This window comes from Myotis yumanensis, unplaced genomic scaffold, assembly GCF_028538775.1.
Source record: "Myotis yumanensis isolate MYYU_CA2020_CCGP unplaced genomic scaffold, mMyoYum1.0.hap1 SCAF_3, whole genome shotgun sequence".
NCBI classification, from domain to species: Eukaryota; Metazoa; Chordata; class Mammalia; order Chiroptera; family Vespertilionidae; genus Myotis; species Myotis yumanensis.
Genome location: NW_027223754.1, coordinates 173,556,332 through 173,571,969, shown reverse-complemented (window position 1 = coordinate 173,571,969; position 15,638 = coordinate 173,556,332). Strand labels below are relative to the sequence as shown.

General features: G+C 39.4%; 1 protein-coding gene across 2 annotated transcripts in view; it reads right to left on the bottom strand.

Moving 5' to 3' along the window:
* LOC139005587 (sucrase-isomaltase, intestinal-like) overlaps nucleotides 1-15,638 on the bottom strand; it is a 174,710-nt gene that overhangs the window by 113,684 nt on the left and 45,388 nt on the right. The window lies entirely within an intron of this gene.

The following is a 15,638-nucleotide window of genomic DNA, read 5'->3' as shown; positions in this document are numbered from 1 at the left end:
GCTTCTTCTTTGCTCCAACATAAGTAAGCTTCCCTGATCTGATCTGTTACCCCCCAGAAAGCGTTCTCTCTCCTGATATAAGCAACACTGAATTATGTTCATTTCTCTGGGAACACACTTCTAAATTGTCACCAGTCTGACTTTTACCACACTCTGTTTCAAGCAACTCTATTCTTTGTCTAGGTCACACATGAGACTGTAAGCTTCAGAAATCAGTAATTGGATATAAATTTGTTTTCTACTGTTGTGTAACAAAGGATAATAAATTTAGACGCTTAAAACAACACATAGTTTTTAATCTCGCAGCTTCTGTGGGTCAGGAATCCGAGCTTGACTTAACTAGATCCTCTGCTGAGTGGCTCTCAAGATGGTAATCAAGGTATGAGATGGCCTGACTGGGAAGGACCTGCTCCCAGGAGAAAATCTCCAGATGGAATCTGCTAGCAAGATGGAGCATCGTGTAACTAAGTAACATAATCACTCTATTGTATTGGTTTGAAGCGAGTCTTAGAATGGGGACTGATTTTTTTCCTAGGTTAGCTTTTCGTTGAAGACTATTTAAGGGAAGCGTGATGGGAGAAGATGGGTCGGAGATGACTTGGGTTTTTGTTTGTTTCCAGACATTTCCTTTAACACTGTCACCCAAGGCTTTTACTTAGCACATAACAGAAAGTCTCCCTAAGTGAAGTGCTTTTATATGAGGTGCACACGTGTGTGTGCGTGTTTGTGTGTGTGCGTGCATGTGTGCATGTGTTATTATTTAGCAGTAGGCCAGCCTTCCTGGGTGCACCACCCACCATTTTTTGCTCCACTCTGTCATACAAGTAGCTTAATTTGGTTGGGATGATAAAAAGGATCTAGCTACACGCTTCCTCATGCATCTACCTTGTCAGCTAGTCTATACGAGTGCCAAGTAGAGTTCAAAGATATTTTCATGGCCCTCCCACATTCCAGGACCTGGCTATTTCAAAGGCAGTATTGTTGCTAGATCCCCTGAGGTTATGCACACCACTTTTGGACATCTCCCAAGGTGCAACTTCCCCTCTCTCTACCTGCCTCGGTGTAGCTGTGTTAGAAGCCCTTCTTTATAGATTATAATTGAGTTCAATTAACAGAGCAGCACAAAGATGCCTTTACTCTGTCACTTTGAACTGAAAGTCATCCCTGAGGATTTTTTGACACGTTACTACCCTGATGGACACCCAATGGACCTCCTCTCAGTCTTTCACAGCCTTTTCAAAACCTGATCAATACCCTCTGGCCACATCTCCCTTTACTCCTCCAAATATACAGAATTTATTTTAATTCATATTCCACTTCAATTGTGATAGACATTTGACTGTACAGAACTACTTGCTGATGCCTGAATGTGTGATGCTCTTCCCACTTCACTGCCTATGCAGTGCTTGTGCATAGAATGTCTTTCTCCTGTCCTTCCAAATGGCCACTTCAGCACTCAGCTCAAGCGTCACCATCTCTGAAAAGTCCTTTACTGCATCCCCTCTGCTCAGGCTAGCATGTCTTAAAAATAATATCCTACTAAGTCAATCAATAGTTTATGTCTGTGCCTTCCCTAATAGACGGGGAGCTCCTTGAGGGAGGGACTTGGTCTAGTATGTCTTATATCAGCAGAGCCTAGCCTAGGGCCTGGCCACAAGATGCTCTTAGTGGAGTATGTTTGTCATATTCATTAAAAACACGTACAAAAGCCATGTTTCACAGTGCAAAGACTCATTTTTAGAAAACACTACTAGAGGCCTACGCCGGACTGACATCAGATTATTCAAATTAATAATTTATCAAAAAATGTTGTCATTAAAGTTCTTCATATATAAGCAGGGAATGTTCGGAATGAAGATTTACATTATAAATGATATTTTAATTACTATTAATTCCTTTGAATAGTAGTTTCTGCTCAGATAGTTAACATACTTGGCTAACTCAAACTTTTCAGAAATACTTGAATATTTTAAATAAGCATGAAGAACACCTATGAATTGCTAGATAAGAACCTTTGTCTTTCCTTATATCATTCACAGATAAAGCAATGTTTTACAGACTAAGCTCTCGCCATGATCATATAACCAGGACTAAAGTAAAATCAGAGATACTGACATAGTTTGTAAGCCATAATACAATTTCATGGAGAAAAAAATATTTCAGATAAAAATATTGCAATATTTCCAAATCTTTAATAAAATGTAATCTTCAAGAATTTTTTTAAATTCTAAAATAGTTGGGAAAATTTAATATCCCATTTTAAAATATACTCGTCTATAATCTACATATTATATAGTTTTTTCCATTATTAGTGACAAAGTTCTACCAAGATTCACACATATAGTCCTGTTAAAATATGTCAAACAGCATATGAATAAGTTAAATAGAAAAGCAAGTACATCCCTCCATTAAATGAAAATAAAAGTTAAAGATGAAACAGAAATAACTCCATTGGAAAGAAAGATTAAACTATATTTCTGTGAGGGCATTAACATTTTTCTTAGCATTAAAGGCATGCATAGAGTTAAAATTAATTACATAATTACTAAAATTTTAGCACAGAATATAGGCAGCTGCACAAGTTTGAAAATACAAGTTAAAAAGTAACATTACCACAAATTGTTGTCTTTGCTAGAAGATTAAAGCCAATATTTCATTTTAAGAACATTGCACCCCCAAACACTTTCTTATCTCAATTTTGTCATTATAACATGAAAAGGAACTTGCAGAATCAGAAACCTATTTAAGGTTGGTTTAAATGCTAGACAAGTGGGTTACATTTTGATCAATGGTCTCAAGCCATTATAATATGCAAATCATCTGAGCAAGCTTTTTTTAAAGCTTCTAGTGCTTTTCATTTAACTCCATTTGTCTTTTTTCACAAAAAGCAGACATCAAAAATTTTAAGATGCTTTTGATAGTCTGAGACATAGTCTAAAAAATGAAAGAAAAAGTGAGTAGTATACAAAGAGTTACATGTAGATGTAAAACCAGACATTCATATTGAGATTAGCGTTGTATACAAGTATACTAGATTATTATCTATAGCTAGGTACATTTTCATTTATTCATTCATGACAGCCTAATAAGTAGAGCCAAGTGCTGAATGTCTTTGCATCAAGTACATAGGGTCAAATACTGAAGGATTCACAAGACTCCTGAAGGTTGCAGAACAGGTCTCCCAACATAGCCACTTAGGCATATGAGTTATTTTGAGCTGAAGTCAATTGAGACACTGAAGTCTCATAAAAAACATTTCCCTCCTCCCTTAAAGAATTTAAATTATGGTCCCTTGCCCTGAATAAGAGTTATCACCAGAAATAACTTATGACCTATCTATAGTGCAGGGCATAGCTCTAATTGCTAAGCATCTACTCTTCTCATTATCTTCCTCCCATCTGAAGCCCATGGCATCTTCATCCTTAACTGAATGTCATATATACTTAAAATTCCCTTTCTGTCTCCAAGTCTCTAATGTCAGATCTCCAACTCGCTCCTGTAAATGGGGTTCCCATACATACGTACGCAATTAAATGTGGTTATTATCTCTTGTTAATCTGTCTCCTGTCTATTTGATTTTTAGACCAGACCAAAGAACCAGGAAGAGAAAAGGAAAGTGTCTTCCTCCCTCACACTCCACAGAGTGTATTCATGTAAGGCTTCAATAAAGGTAAAGAATATGGTACAGCAAGGGACACAGTGCCCAAGCAGTCACCGAGGGTTCAGAGACCTGCAGGCACCGCCCTCTAGGGGCCCTTTCTCATTAGCACAGGACATCACTTGATTTCAGGGGAGCTGAGGCCCACGTTTGCAATGGGATCTTTTATACCCTGCTGGTCGCATAGCTAAGCCAGGCTGTGCAATGCTTACTCTAGGTAAAGTCACAATTCATCCATCCCGCAACAGAGTAGATAAGCCAGCGCAGACGCCTCCAGGGTTGTTTTCAACATGAAACAGCACATTATAAATCACTAACTAGTCTATATCCTTCTTATCTTGCCTTATCAGTACCAGACTTCCACACATTCGAAGAGATAAGCAGAGAGCTGCCTCAGTCCTGCTATAAACGCCAGCCAATCCTACTCAACACACATAGACTATTATCACAGCAGTCAGGACTACTTCCTTTAGAGCTTAATTAATATCTTTATTTGTGCCTCCTTTGACAGAGGCTTGGACATCTCACAAATGGCGAGTTTTCCAAATTTTTACCATTGGTCCTTTATAAAACAAGATATTAAGGATTCAATATTTGAAAATGGTGATTGTATCTGCCAGCTTTCAGACCATTTTAAATAAAGTTTCCATACTTGTTCTTAAAAAAGGGATTCAGTATAAGCATATGATAAAGTCAAAGGCAGCACCGATAAACAAGCAAATCCTATTTGAGAAAAATTCAATCTCAGTAACTGGAACATTTTAAAGAAAGTTCAAGAGTTATATAAACATCCCAATCCACAAAAAGAAAGCTTTATACATTAAATAAAAATGTCACTTTTGGAATAAATCAACACAACAAAGCCATGACTTACACAATTTATTTCTAGACTGAGAATTATCCCCAATATTTTATAATCATTTTAATAAATTATTATAAGTAATCATTTATTTCTAGTACATAAGATACAAAGAAACATTTCAAAAGATAAATTGAAAAATAACCCCATCATCTCTATTTTAAATTTCTGGTTATGTAAAACCTGACTTTTCTCATACTTTATTGCTTTTCTAAGTTAATGTACATATTCTACTACCACCACCCAAAAATGAAAAGCAAATAAGATGATGATTAGGTAATAAGCATTGATCGGGTAATAATCATAGATCAGTGATTTTCAACCTTTTGCATCTCATGACACACATAAACTGATTACTAAAATTCTGCAGCACACCAAAAATATTTTGTAATTTTTGCCAACCTGACAAAAAAATAGATATAATTTTGATTCATTCACACCAGACAACTATCGTTGTGTTGGCTGTTGTCATTTTTTTTATTTGACAATCTAAGGGAAAAGAAGTCAGTGTCGCTGACTAAATAATCAGCTATTGCATGTTTTAAAAATTCTTGTGGCAACACCAGTGTACCGTGGCACATCAGTTGAAAATCACTGTTCTAGATACAGAGATGAACTACAGACTGATGACTTCTTATACTATATACTATTTCTGCAGATAAATCAAAGTTAGTCATTTACCATTCACAGATTTGAGTATTTCAATGTTACCAGACATGCCCTAAATATAGATCCTCCTACACTTGCCCTGGAATCAGATGCAGTGGTCAAAGCCATCCATGTGAGGTTCAGACTGAAGCAAATAATTCTGTGTGCTCAGTGCTCCAAATTCCAGCCATTAAATTGTAGACAAGTGAGGTTACATTTAACACAAAGAGAACCGAAATTAGGAATCACAAAAAGGCACTATAAAGCTGGGTGTATAAATAGGAGACAAGGGACTATCCAACTCAGTGGTTACACATCTGGCTGAGCGTTTAAAACACACACACACACACACACACACACACACCTGGAGATCTTTTTAAAAATGCTGATGGTCAGGCCACTGCTTCTAGATGCACTGCACATCTCCAAGGGGCACATGCGAATAATTTTGGTGTGAATAGAGTGCCATGGGGTTGTGCATCTCAGCAGTCCTACTGGGCCACACAAGAACATTTCTGAGAATGGCGATGGAGCTTTAGCGCTTTTTAAAAGATGATTCCAATACACAGCCAGAGTTGAAAGCTACCGGTCAAAACCATTTTTTTCCATAAGCTAATTATATGCCTTTGAGACCCATGTTGAGATCATTATTACTTTCAATATTTGCATGCTGAGCAGCTTCTTTCTTCTCCATTAATAACCTGGGTAATTTTTTAAAAATATGTCTAACAATCATCTTTCCCCTGCAATGCAAGAACATTTGCTTTCATGCGTACTTTCACTTACCTTATTCTATCGTCCCCAAAGATTAAAGAAGCTAGTTGAACCACACATTCCTTTATGTAATTATATCATTTTAATTCATAACAATATTAGCCATAATTACCATGTGACTTTTACATAGGCATGGATGCTATTTTCCCAGATACTCTGCACATCCTAACAATTCTATTTAGGAAATAAGCACAGCTGGTAACAAATACATATTCTAAAACCATTGTAGCCTGCTTAAAAATAAGAAAAGAAGAGCTATAGGAGTGACCAAATCACTTATTTGTTAATGGGTAATCTGGGTGTTTGTCTCTTTGTTCGGTCTTCCTCAAAACCCTTCTTTGGAGACATGACCTGTCCCCACACCATGTGTGGCTGCAGAGACTGCTCATCCCAGGACCATTCTCCTCCCAATCCTCCCCCACCAAGCATCACCAGCAAGGCAGAGTTGAACCTTGAGCAAAGATTCATTAGGACAAAAGGCAGCTGGAGTTGAGTCAACAGAAGGAAATGCCCTAGTCTAGACATAGCTTAAAAATCTCCGCCATTTGATCCCTTAAACTGCCCTGGCAGCTCAGAGTTCCTTCTTATTCTATGAGGAAACAAGTATGATTTGAACAAATTACTTTTTGACTAAGTTAGCTAAAATTGATTTCTGTTCTTTACAACTAAAGGATCCAAAGTTAGAGAAATCGGTACCAGTGTAGAATTCAGGCAAAAGAACCTGAGGGGGTGTATGTAGTAGTTGAATTTACTTATTGGGTTGAGGTGGGCCAGATGTAAGTAAAAATCCGCTTTGCATTCCATGAAGGGGAAATAGCCATTGTTTCAAAGTGGCAAAACAACCAACCAAAGTATCAATTGCACTCGTCTCAGACAATGACTCAGTGAGTACGAAGCTGTATCAGAACAAATAGCTCTACCATTGACCAAAATAAAGGGCATAAGGAGATTTTAGACTGCTGGGGGAAATGGTGGCCTGAACAAACTTAAAGAAAAGAAAATGAAAAGTTCTGATCTTAAAACCCTCCCCGTGAGGCACAGAATAGAATTCAGGGCCTTATCATAATCTGCAAGTCTCTTACCAACTTCCTCTAAATGTGAGGTGAAAGAAAACCAAACACACACACACACAAAAGATGCTGAAGGTTTCCAAATTGCTCCCAGGTAAACTAACACAATCTCAGCAGATCACTTATGTAAACATTTGAGCACTAATCAGGAGAAGGAAGATACTAATGATTTTAACACTACATCTAAAGAGATTTAGAAGAAATGGAGAACTTCAAAACCACAAATCCCTCAGAAACACCACAGGGCTTTCTTTGCCTAAAGTTACCTTGACACTCTTTCAGGGGACTTACATTTATAAATTCCACTGTGTCCCTCCTTTCACTACTGCTCCAGTACACCGCACAGTCCCTCAGCAGGAGGAGGCAACAAACTCACAAAGACAGGAAAGAAGAGAAACCTCATGCCTAGGAGGAGCTGAAGGACTACACTAACTGATACGGTTTTGACTTTGTTTTTATTTTTAATCTGGAGAATATTTGTGATAATGGCTTTTAAATGATCTTGACAATTTTGGATTGATTTTAATCCAAATATAATTTTGAGTTGGTAGAGCTGAATTCATTAATATTAATGTAAGTACCCACGGCTACACTCAATCTGCCAACTAATGCATTGAGTCTGGTGTTATCAACTTGCCTAACTGGTTCATGCCAAGTGACAGAGAGAGACCAGAATTTTATTTTGTTGCAATGAAAAAGCAATTCAATTATTTCAAAGACTGGAATGCTAGATTTATTGAGCAGTTCACCCATTTGCCCTTTAATCCTTGTCCATTAGAACCCAAATCAATCTCCATTCATTCTTGCTGTAGAAAGACATTGGGGAGAAAACACCAGTCTTTTAAATGTTAATTACTAGCTGTGATATTTAGACCAGTAATCTATTCAAGAAGTGCAGCAAATGAAAAGGATTTTCTAATATCATCAAGTTGCACAGGAGCCTGAAATAACTAAAACCAGGTGGCATCATCAACATAATGGGCAGTGGGACAGGTACAGGAATCAGCTGACAGCAAACATTAACACAAGATCTCTGACTTTAGCTGAAGTGGGAAGTTCTAGGAATGAAATCAATAAGCAATCACCAAGGTCGTATTTAATTTATTAAAAAAACAAAACAGACACACACACACACACACACAAAACGGCCGTGGATGGTGTGGCTCAGTGGTTGGGCGTCATCCCATGCACCAAAATGTTTCCAGTTCGATTCTAGGTCAGGATGCATGCCTGGGTTGCAGGCTCGATCCCTGGTAGGAGGCAGCCGATTGATACTTCACTTTCATATCAATGTTTCTGTCTCTCTCTCCCTCTTCTCCTCTCTTGCTAAATATCAATAACAATATTTTTAAAAAGAAACAACCTACTGAACAGCAGCAGGGTAAAGTTACCCTGCTTATGTCATTGTTTCTCAAACAAGTCTAAACCCTGAGTCAATTCACAGGCACAGAGGCCCTTAAGTAAAGTGGCTGAGTACAGTGAGAGAAGACCACGAGTTAGCACCATTTTTGTACGCTTGAATCTTCATCCTAACCTTCTCTACAGGAATGCGTGGCCATTTTATCTGGATAACTGTGTTTTAGAAAACGGGAAACATTCCAAACTCTTTTAGGGGTTATTGGATATAGGCTCTAAAATAACACTAATGTTTGGGGATCTGTAGTGTCACTGTATGCCACACAACAGACTGGAGGACAAGTAGTATTCCAACTGATTTTTGCCTCACAGTAGACCCAATTTTCACTAATTGTAAAGTTTGAATGGTATCTTCAACAGTTAATGCTACTTCAACATTGGCTCCCTGACCTATAGTAAGACCTATTATAAAAGAAAAAGTTATATGAAAGCTACTGTCGATTCTTTTTCCTGTCACAAGAGTGAACAAAAGCCCACACAACCACATTAAATAGAGAACTATAAAGAATTAATGCAATCATAAAAACTTAAAAGATGCCCAGGATTGTAAGTTATGTCATATGCTCCATTAATTATCCATTTTAGCACATGCAGAACATGTATGGGCGTGGAAAAACAGCAGCAAATTATCATAAGTGAAATTAGGCTGTGACACCAATTGCCAATTTGGTCTTTTCACTGCCAGCGGCAGACTGAATGTGTCTCTCCAAAATTCAGATGTGGAACCTAAACTCCCATATGATGGTACTAGGAGGTAGAGCCTTCAGGAGATGATTAAGTCATGAAGATGAAGCACTCATGAATGGAATTAATTTCCTTATAAAAGAAACTCCAGCCCAGCTGGTGTGGCTCAATGGTTGAGCACCTACCTATGAACCAGGAGGTCACAGTTCCAGGTTGAAGGCTAATCATTGATGTTTCTATCTCTCTCTCCCTCTCCCTTCTTCTCTCTAAAATCAATAAAAACATATTTTTTAAAAAAACTCCAGAGAGCACCTTGCCTCTTCCCCTATGTGAGGTTACAGTGAGAAGACAGCCATCTATGAACCAGAACACCAAATCTGGCAGCACCTTAATCTTGGACTTCCCAACCTCTGGAACTCTGGGGAATAAATTTCTGTTGTTTTTGTTTGTTTGTTTGTTTTTCAGTTTTATTGAGATATAATTGACATATAACTTTATGTACATTTAAGGTGTACAACATGATGATTTGATACACTTACATATTGAGAATAGCATAGTAGGATTAGTCAACTCATACATCACTTCACATAATTATCATTATTTTTTACTAGAGGCCCGGTGCACAAAAATTTGTGCACTCGGAGGGGGCGGTCCCTCAGCCCGGCCTGTGCTCTCTTGCAGTCTGGGACCTCTCGGGAGATAACGACCTGCTGGCTTAGGCCTGCTCCCAGGTGGCAGAGGGCAGGCCCAATCCCTAGGTGCAGCCCCTGGTCGGGCTCAGAGCAGGGCTGATAGGGGAGTTGGGGCACCGCCCCCTGTCATGCACAGAGCAGGGTGGATCAGGAGGTTGCGATGCCACCCCCAGTCACGCACAGAGCAGGGCCAATCAGGGGGTTGGGGCGCTGCCCCCTGTCACTCACAGAGCAGGGCCCATCAGGGGGGTTGGGGAGCTCCCCCTGTCACACACAGAGCAGGGCTGATCAGGGGGTTGAGGAGCTCCCACCTGTCACTCAGAGTAGGGCCAATAGGGGAGTTGGGGCACCACCCCTTGTCACACACAGAGCAGGGCAGATCAGGGGGTTGGGGCGCTGCACCCTGTCACACTCAGGGCAGGGCCAATGGGGAGGTGATGGCTCTACCCTGTCACACACAGAGCAGGGCCCGTGGGGGGTGGGGGGGAGGGTTGGGACGCCACACCCTGTCACACACAGAGCAGGGCCGATCAGGGGGTTGGGACGCTGCACCCTGTCACACACAGAGCCACAGGGCAATCAGGGGGTTGGGGAGCTCCCACCTATCAGGCACAGAGCAGGGCTGATCAGGGGGTTGGGGCGCCTTCCCCTTGTCATGAACAGAGCAGGGCGGATAGGGAGGTTGTGGCCCCGCTCCTGTCACACACGGAGCCGCAGGGCAATCAGGGGGTTTGGTCACTGCCCCCGTCACACTGATCCCGGTGCCAAGAGGCATATTACCCTTTTACTATATAGGATAGAGGCCTGGTGCACGGGTGGGGGCCAGCTGGTTTTCCCTGAAGGGTGTCCTGGATCAGGGTGGGGGTCCCCACTGGGGTGCCTGGCCAGCCTGGATGAGGGGATGATGGCTGTTTGCAGCTGGTCACACACCCTTCAGGGTGGGGGTCCCCACTGGGTGCCTGGCCAGTCTGGGTGAGGGGCTGAGGGCTGTTTTCAGGCTGGCGGGTGACTGAAGCTCCCAACCGCTCCTTTTTTACTTTTTTTTAAATTCTGGGCCAGCTTTAGCTCTGAGGTTTGGCTCCAACTCTTAGGCCTCGGGTGCTGAAAGCAGGTATCTGGTTTGTTTGGGTTCTATAATTGAAACACTGTTTCAACTCCAGCTCTGAGATCCTGGCTGGCTGAAAACAGGTTTCTGGGGTTTTGTTTAGCTTCTATATTTGTAACATTGTTTCAAACTGCAAGCTCAGAGGCTGGCAGCGGCAGGCGGGGAACGTTGGAGTCCTCCATCACTGAAGCAAGCAAGCCTCATGTTCGCTTCAAGCTGCCTGGCTGCCGGCTGCCATCTTGGCTGGCAGGTAATTTGCATATCGCCCTGATTAACCAATGGGAAAGGTAGCAGAGGTACGGCTAATTACCATGTTTCTCTTTTATTAGTGTAGATGGTGAGAACATTTAAGATTTACTCTATTAGGCACTTTCAAATATAAAATACAGCATCTACACTAATAAAAGGGAAACATGCAAATTGACCGTCCCTCCACTACACCCACCAGCCAATCAGGGCAAGTATACAAGTTAACCCAACAACGATGGCGGTTAATTTGCATATGTAGGCGTGGAGCGAAGACTGAAGACGACTAAAGACTGAAGAGGCTTGGCTTCTACACTGCGGCTGCAGTGGAGAAACCTAGCCTTGCTGCAGATGGAGTGGAGAAGCCTAGCCTAGAGGCTTGGCTTCTCCACTGCGGCCAGACCAAAGGCCTGGGTCCTGGGTGCTGGAGGAAAACTGGTGCCAGCAGCCAGGGGAAGGAAGGCCTATTGTGCGAATATTCATGCAACGGGCCTCTAGTTGTTAATAATAGTCGTCATGCTGTACCTTAGCTATCTAGAATGTAATCATCTTATAACTGAAAGATTATACCCTTTGACTGATATGTTCCCATTTTTCCCACTCCCTAGTCTCTGGCAACCACCACGAGTTTTGCATTTTTTTATAAGTACCGCGCGCTAACCGATTGCGCCACTGGAGCCCCAAGTTTTGCATTTTTTTTAGAGTGTACATATAAATGATATCATACAGTATATGTCTTTTCCTGGCTGACTTATCTCACTTAGCATAATGCCCTCAAGTTCCATTCATGTTGTCGCAAAGGGCCAGGTTTTCTTCTTTTTCATGGCAGAATAATATTCTACTATATATATATTCTCTATATATAATTATCACATCTTCTTTGCCCTTTCATCTGTTTATAGGCAGTTAGACTCTTTTTATATCTTAGCTACCGTGAATAATGTTGCAATAAAAGTGGGAGCACAAATATCTCTTTGAGATTCTGATTTCATTTCCTTTTGGTATATACCCAGAAATTGGATCACTGGATCATACAGTAGTTCTATTTTTAATTGTTTAAAGAATGCCAATACTGTTTTCCATAGTGGCTGTACCAATCAATTTACATTTCCACCAATGTGGCATAAAAGTTCCCTTTTTCCCGCATCCTCACTTGTTATTACTTGTCTTTTGACGATAGCCATTCTAACAGTTGTGAGGTGATATCTCAATTGTGATTTTGATTGCACTTCCCTTATAATTAGTGATGTTGAGAACCTCTTCATGAACCTGTTGGCCATATGTATGTTCTCTTTGGGAAAATGACTTTTCAGTTCTTTCTTTGACCATTTTCTAATTGAATTGTTTTATGGGGTTTTTTTTGCTATTGAGTTGAATGAGTTCCTCACATATTTTGGATGTTAACCCCTTATCAGCTATATGATTTTTAAGTATTTTCTTCCATTCCAGGGGTTGCATTTTCATTTTGTAAACTATTTATTTTGCTGTGCAGAAACTTTTTAGTTTGACGTAGTGCCACTTGTTTATTTTTGCTTTTGTCCCTTTTGTTTTTGATACCATAGTCAAATTATCATTGCCAAGACCAATGTCAAAGAGCTTTTTCTCTATATTTACTTCTAGGACTTTGTAGTTTCAGGTTTTAGGAATAATTCATTAATCCATTTTGAATTAATTTCTGTAAATGTTGGAAATTAGGGGTCCAATTTCATTCTACTGCATGTGGTTATCCATTTTCCCATTGTATGCTCTTGGCTCCCTTGTCAAATATCAGTTGACTTTACATATGAGGATTTACATGTGGGCTCTTAATTCTTCCCTATTGGTCTAGTGTCTATTTTTATACCAATACCATACTGTTTACATTACTATAACTTTGTAGTATAGTTTGAATTAGAGAAGTGTGATGCCTCCAGTTTTGCTGTCCTTTCTCAGAATTGCTTTTGGTATTTGGGGACTTTTGTGTCCATATGAATTTTAGGATTTTTTTTCTATTTCTGTGAAAAATGTCATTGGAATTTTAATAGGGACTTGATTAAATCTATAGATGGCTTTGGGTTATATGGGTGTTTTAATAATATTAATTCTTCTAATCCATAAACACAAAATATCTTTCCATTTATTTGTGTTTCTTTCATTAATGTCTTATAGTTTTCAGTGTACAGGTCTCCCAACTCCATAGTTAAACTTATTTCTGAGTATTTTATTCTTCTTGAAGCAATTGTAAGTGGGATTGGTTTTTAATTTCTCTTTCTAACGATTTATTATCATATGTAGAAATGCAACAGATTTTTGTATACCGATTTTATATCCTACAACTTTACTGAATTTATTAGTTTTAACAATTTTTTGTTAGAGTTCTTAGGTTTCATTTCATATAATATTATCTCATTTGCAGGAAGTGACACTGTTACTTCTTTCGAATTTGGATAATTTATTTCTTTTAAAAACAATTTTTTAATTTTATTGCATAATAGCTCTGACTAGGATTTCCAATACTATGTTAAGTAAAAGTGAGAGCAGGCATATGGATTTTAATAGGGACTTGATTAAATCTATAGATGGCTTTGGGTTATATGGGTGTTTGGGTTATATGGGTCTTGTTCCTGTTATTAAAAGAAAAGATTTCAACTTTGCACCATTGAGTAAGATATTAGCTGTAGGCTTGTCATATTTGGCCTTTATTACATTAGGGTACATTCCTTTCATTATCAATTTGTTAAAACTTTTTTTTTTATCATGAAGGGACATCTTATTCAGCCATGTTGCAGATGTCACTCTCATAAATGTATGTTGTTTATAAGCCACCCAGTCTATAATATTTTTGTTATAACAGCCTGAACAGACTAAGACACTGCTTTAAATTAACACATTGCCTAGCAATTGATATATAAGAACAAACATACAGGATGCATTTTTCCCCTTTTGAATAAACATTTTCAATAAAGGCTGGCTTTCACCTGCCAGAGACAGTAGTAGACTTTTACACACACACACACACACACACACACACACAATGTATCTCAGTATATAATATATTCATAACTAGGAACTACCTGATCCTCATAGCCAATGTGGGACAAGTTCTTACAGGGCTTCAAAGCATATTTTCCAAGTTAATATTCCCTATGCAATGTATGTTGTTTATGTTACTTGCTCTCTGGACAGATTTCAGTTGGGACCCCTGATAGACATGTGTCAGAGCTAGGGAAAGTGTAGGTGAAAGCCAAGGGCTCTTCTCATACAACTTTGCCTGATGAAAAAGATTAATGGATGTCTATAGCTACTCCATACAAGAGAATTGCAAGTAAGTAACCCTGTCCAACTGCCCTCCTAGTAAAGTCAAGGGGAATGTTAGAAGGAGTAGAAAAGGTCAGAGTCATTCATCCCAACTCAGACCTCACAACCAGTTCCAGAAACAAGATCTGTAGGCTGCCCTTCCTGTTTACCTGATACTGAGCACATACTATTACATGGGTTTGTTTTTATCACAACGTATTTCTAATACACTGATTTTGGTTGAACAACATTCCCTTTCTCACAGATAACCCTAAATTTCCTTCCTCAATTTCAAAAGTCATTTGAATTTTAATCTTACTCTCCACGGCATTTGACAACCTTGTACATAAAATCCCATAATAGTCTCCAGACAAATGAGCTTGTACACACCTAGAACCACCTTCCTTCCATCTGACTTAAGCATAAAATATGGGTGATGAATGCAATGGAATGTTCACAAGTAATACATAATTAGGTCATTTTAAAATGTATCAGTAGATCCTTAGTTAGATAAGACATTTGAAAATATATCTGTCTGAAAGGTTTCTGTTGATTAATGCAGATAAAACTTTAGCTAGGAATAATGCCATGAAAATTACTCAAAACATCTGCCCTTCAATATTCATATTGACTTTCCTGGAGCACTAATGGAAAGTTTGTGAATAAGACAACTTAAGAAAAGAGTAGAAAACTTACTTGGAGATCTCTTTTTCCACTAGAGCAGCAGTTCTCAACCTGTGGGTCGTGACCCCTTTGGCGGTCGAACGACCCTTTCACAGGGGTCGCCTAAGACCATCCTGCACATCAGATATTTACATTATGATTCATAACAGTAGCAACATTACAGTTATGAAGTAGCAACGAAAATAATTTTATGGTTGGGTCACAACATGAGGAACTGTATTTAAAGGGCCAGAAGGTTGAGAACCACTGCACTAGAGGATGAGGTTGAGAGGGAGTCCCATCATGTCTTACAGGTTACATTAAGGAGTTGCAATTGTAGCTATTGAAGCTGTGGAGCCGCAGAATACAGCATGAGTTATCTTGGTCAGATTTTTGGTTTAGAAATATAACTCTACCAAAGCATTAAGAATAACTTGTGAAAGGAAAGCTAAAGGCAGGGAGAATAATTAGGAAGCTACTGAATTCGTTTAGCAAGAAAATTGGGGGCCTACATCATGGTGAAAGAAGTGGGGATGCAGAAAGGGCC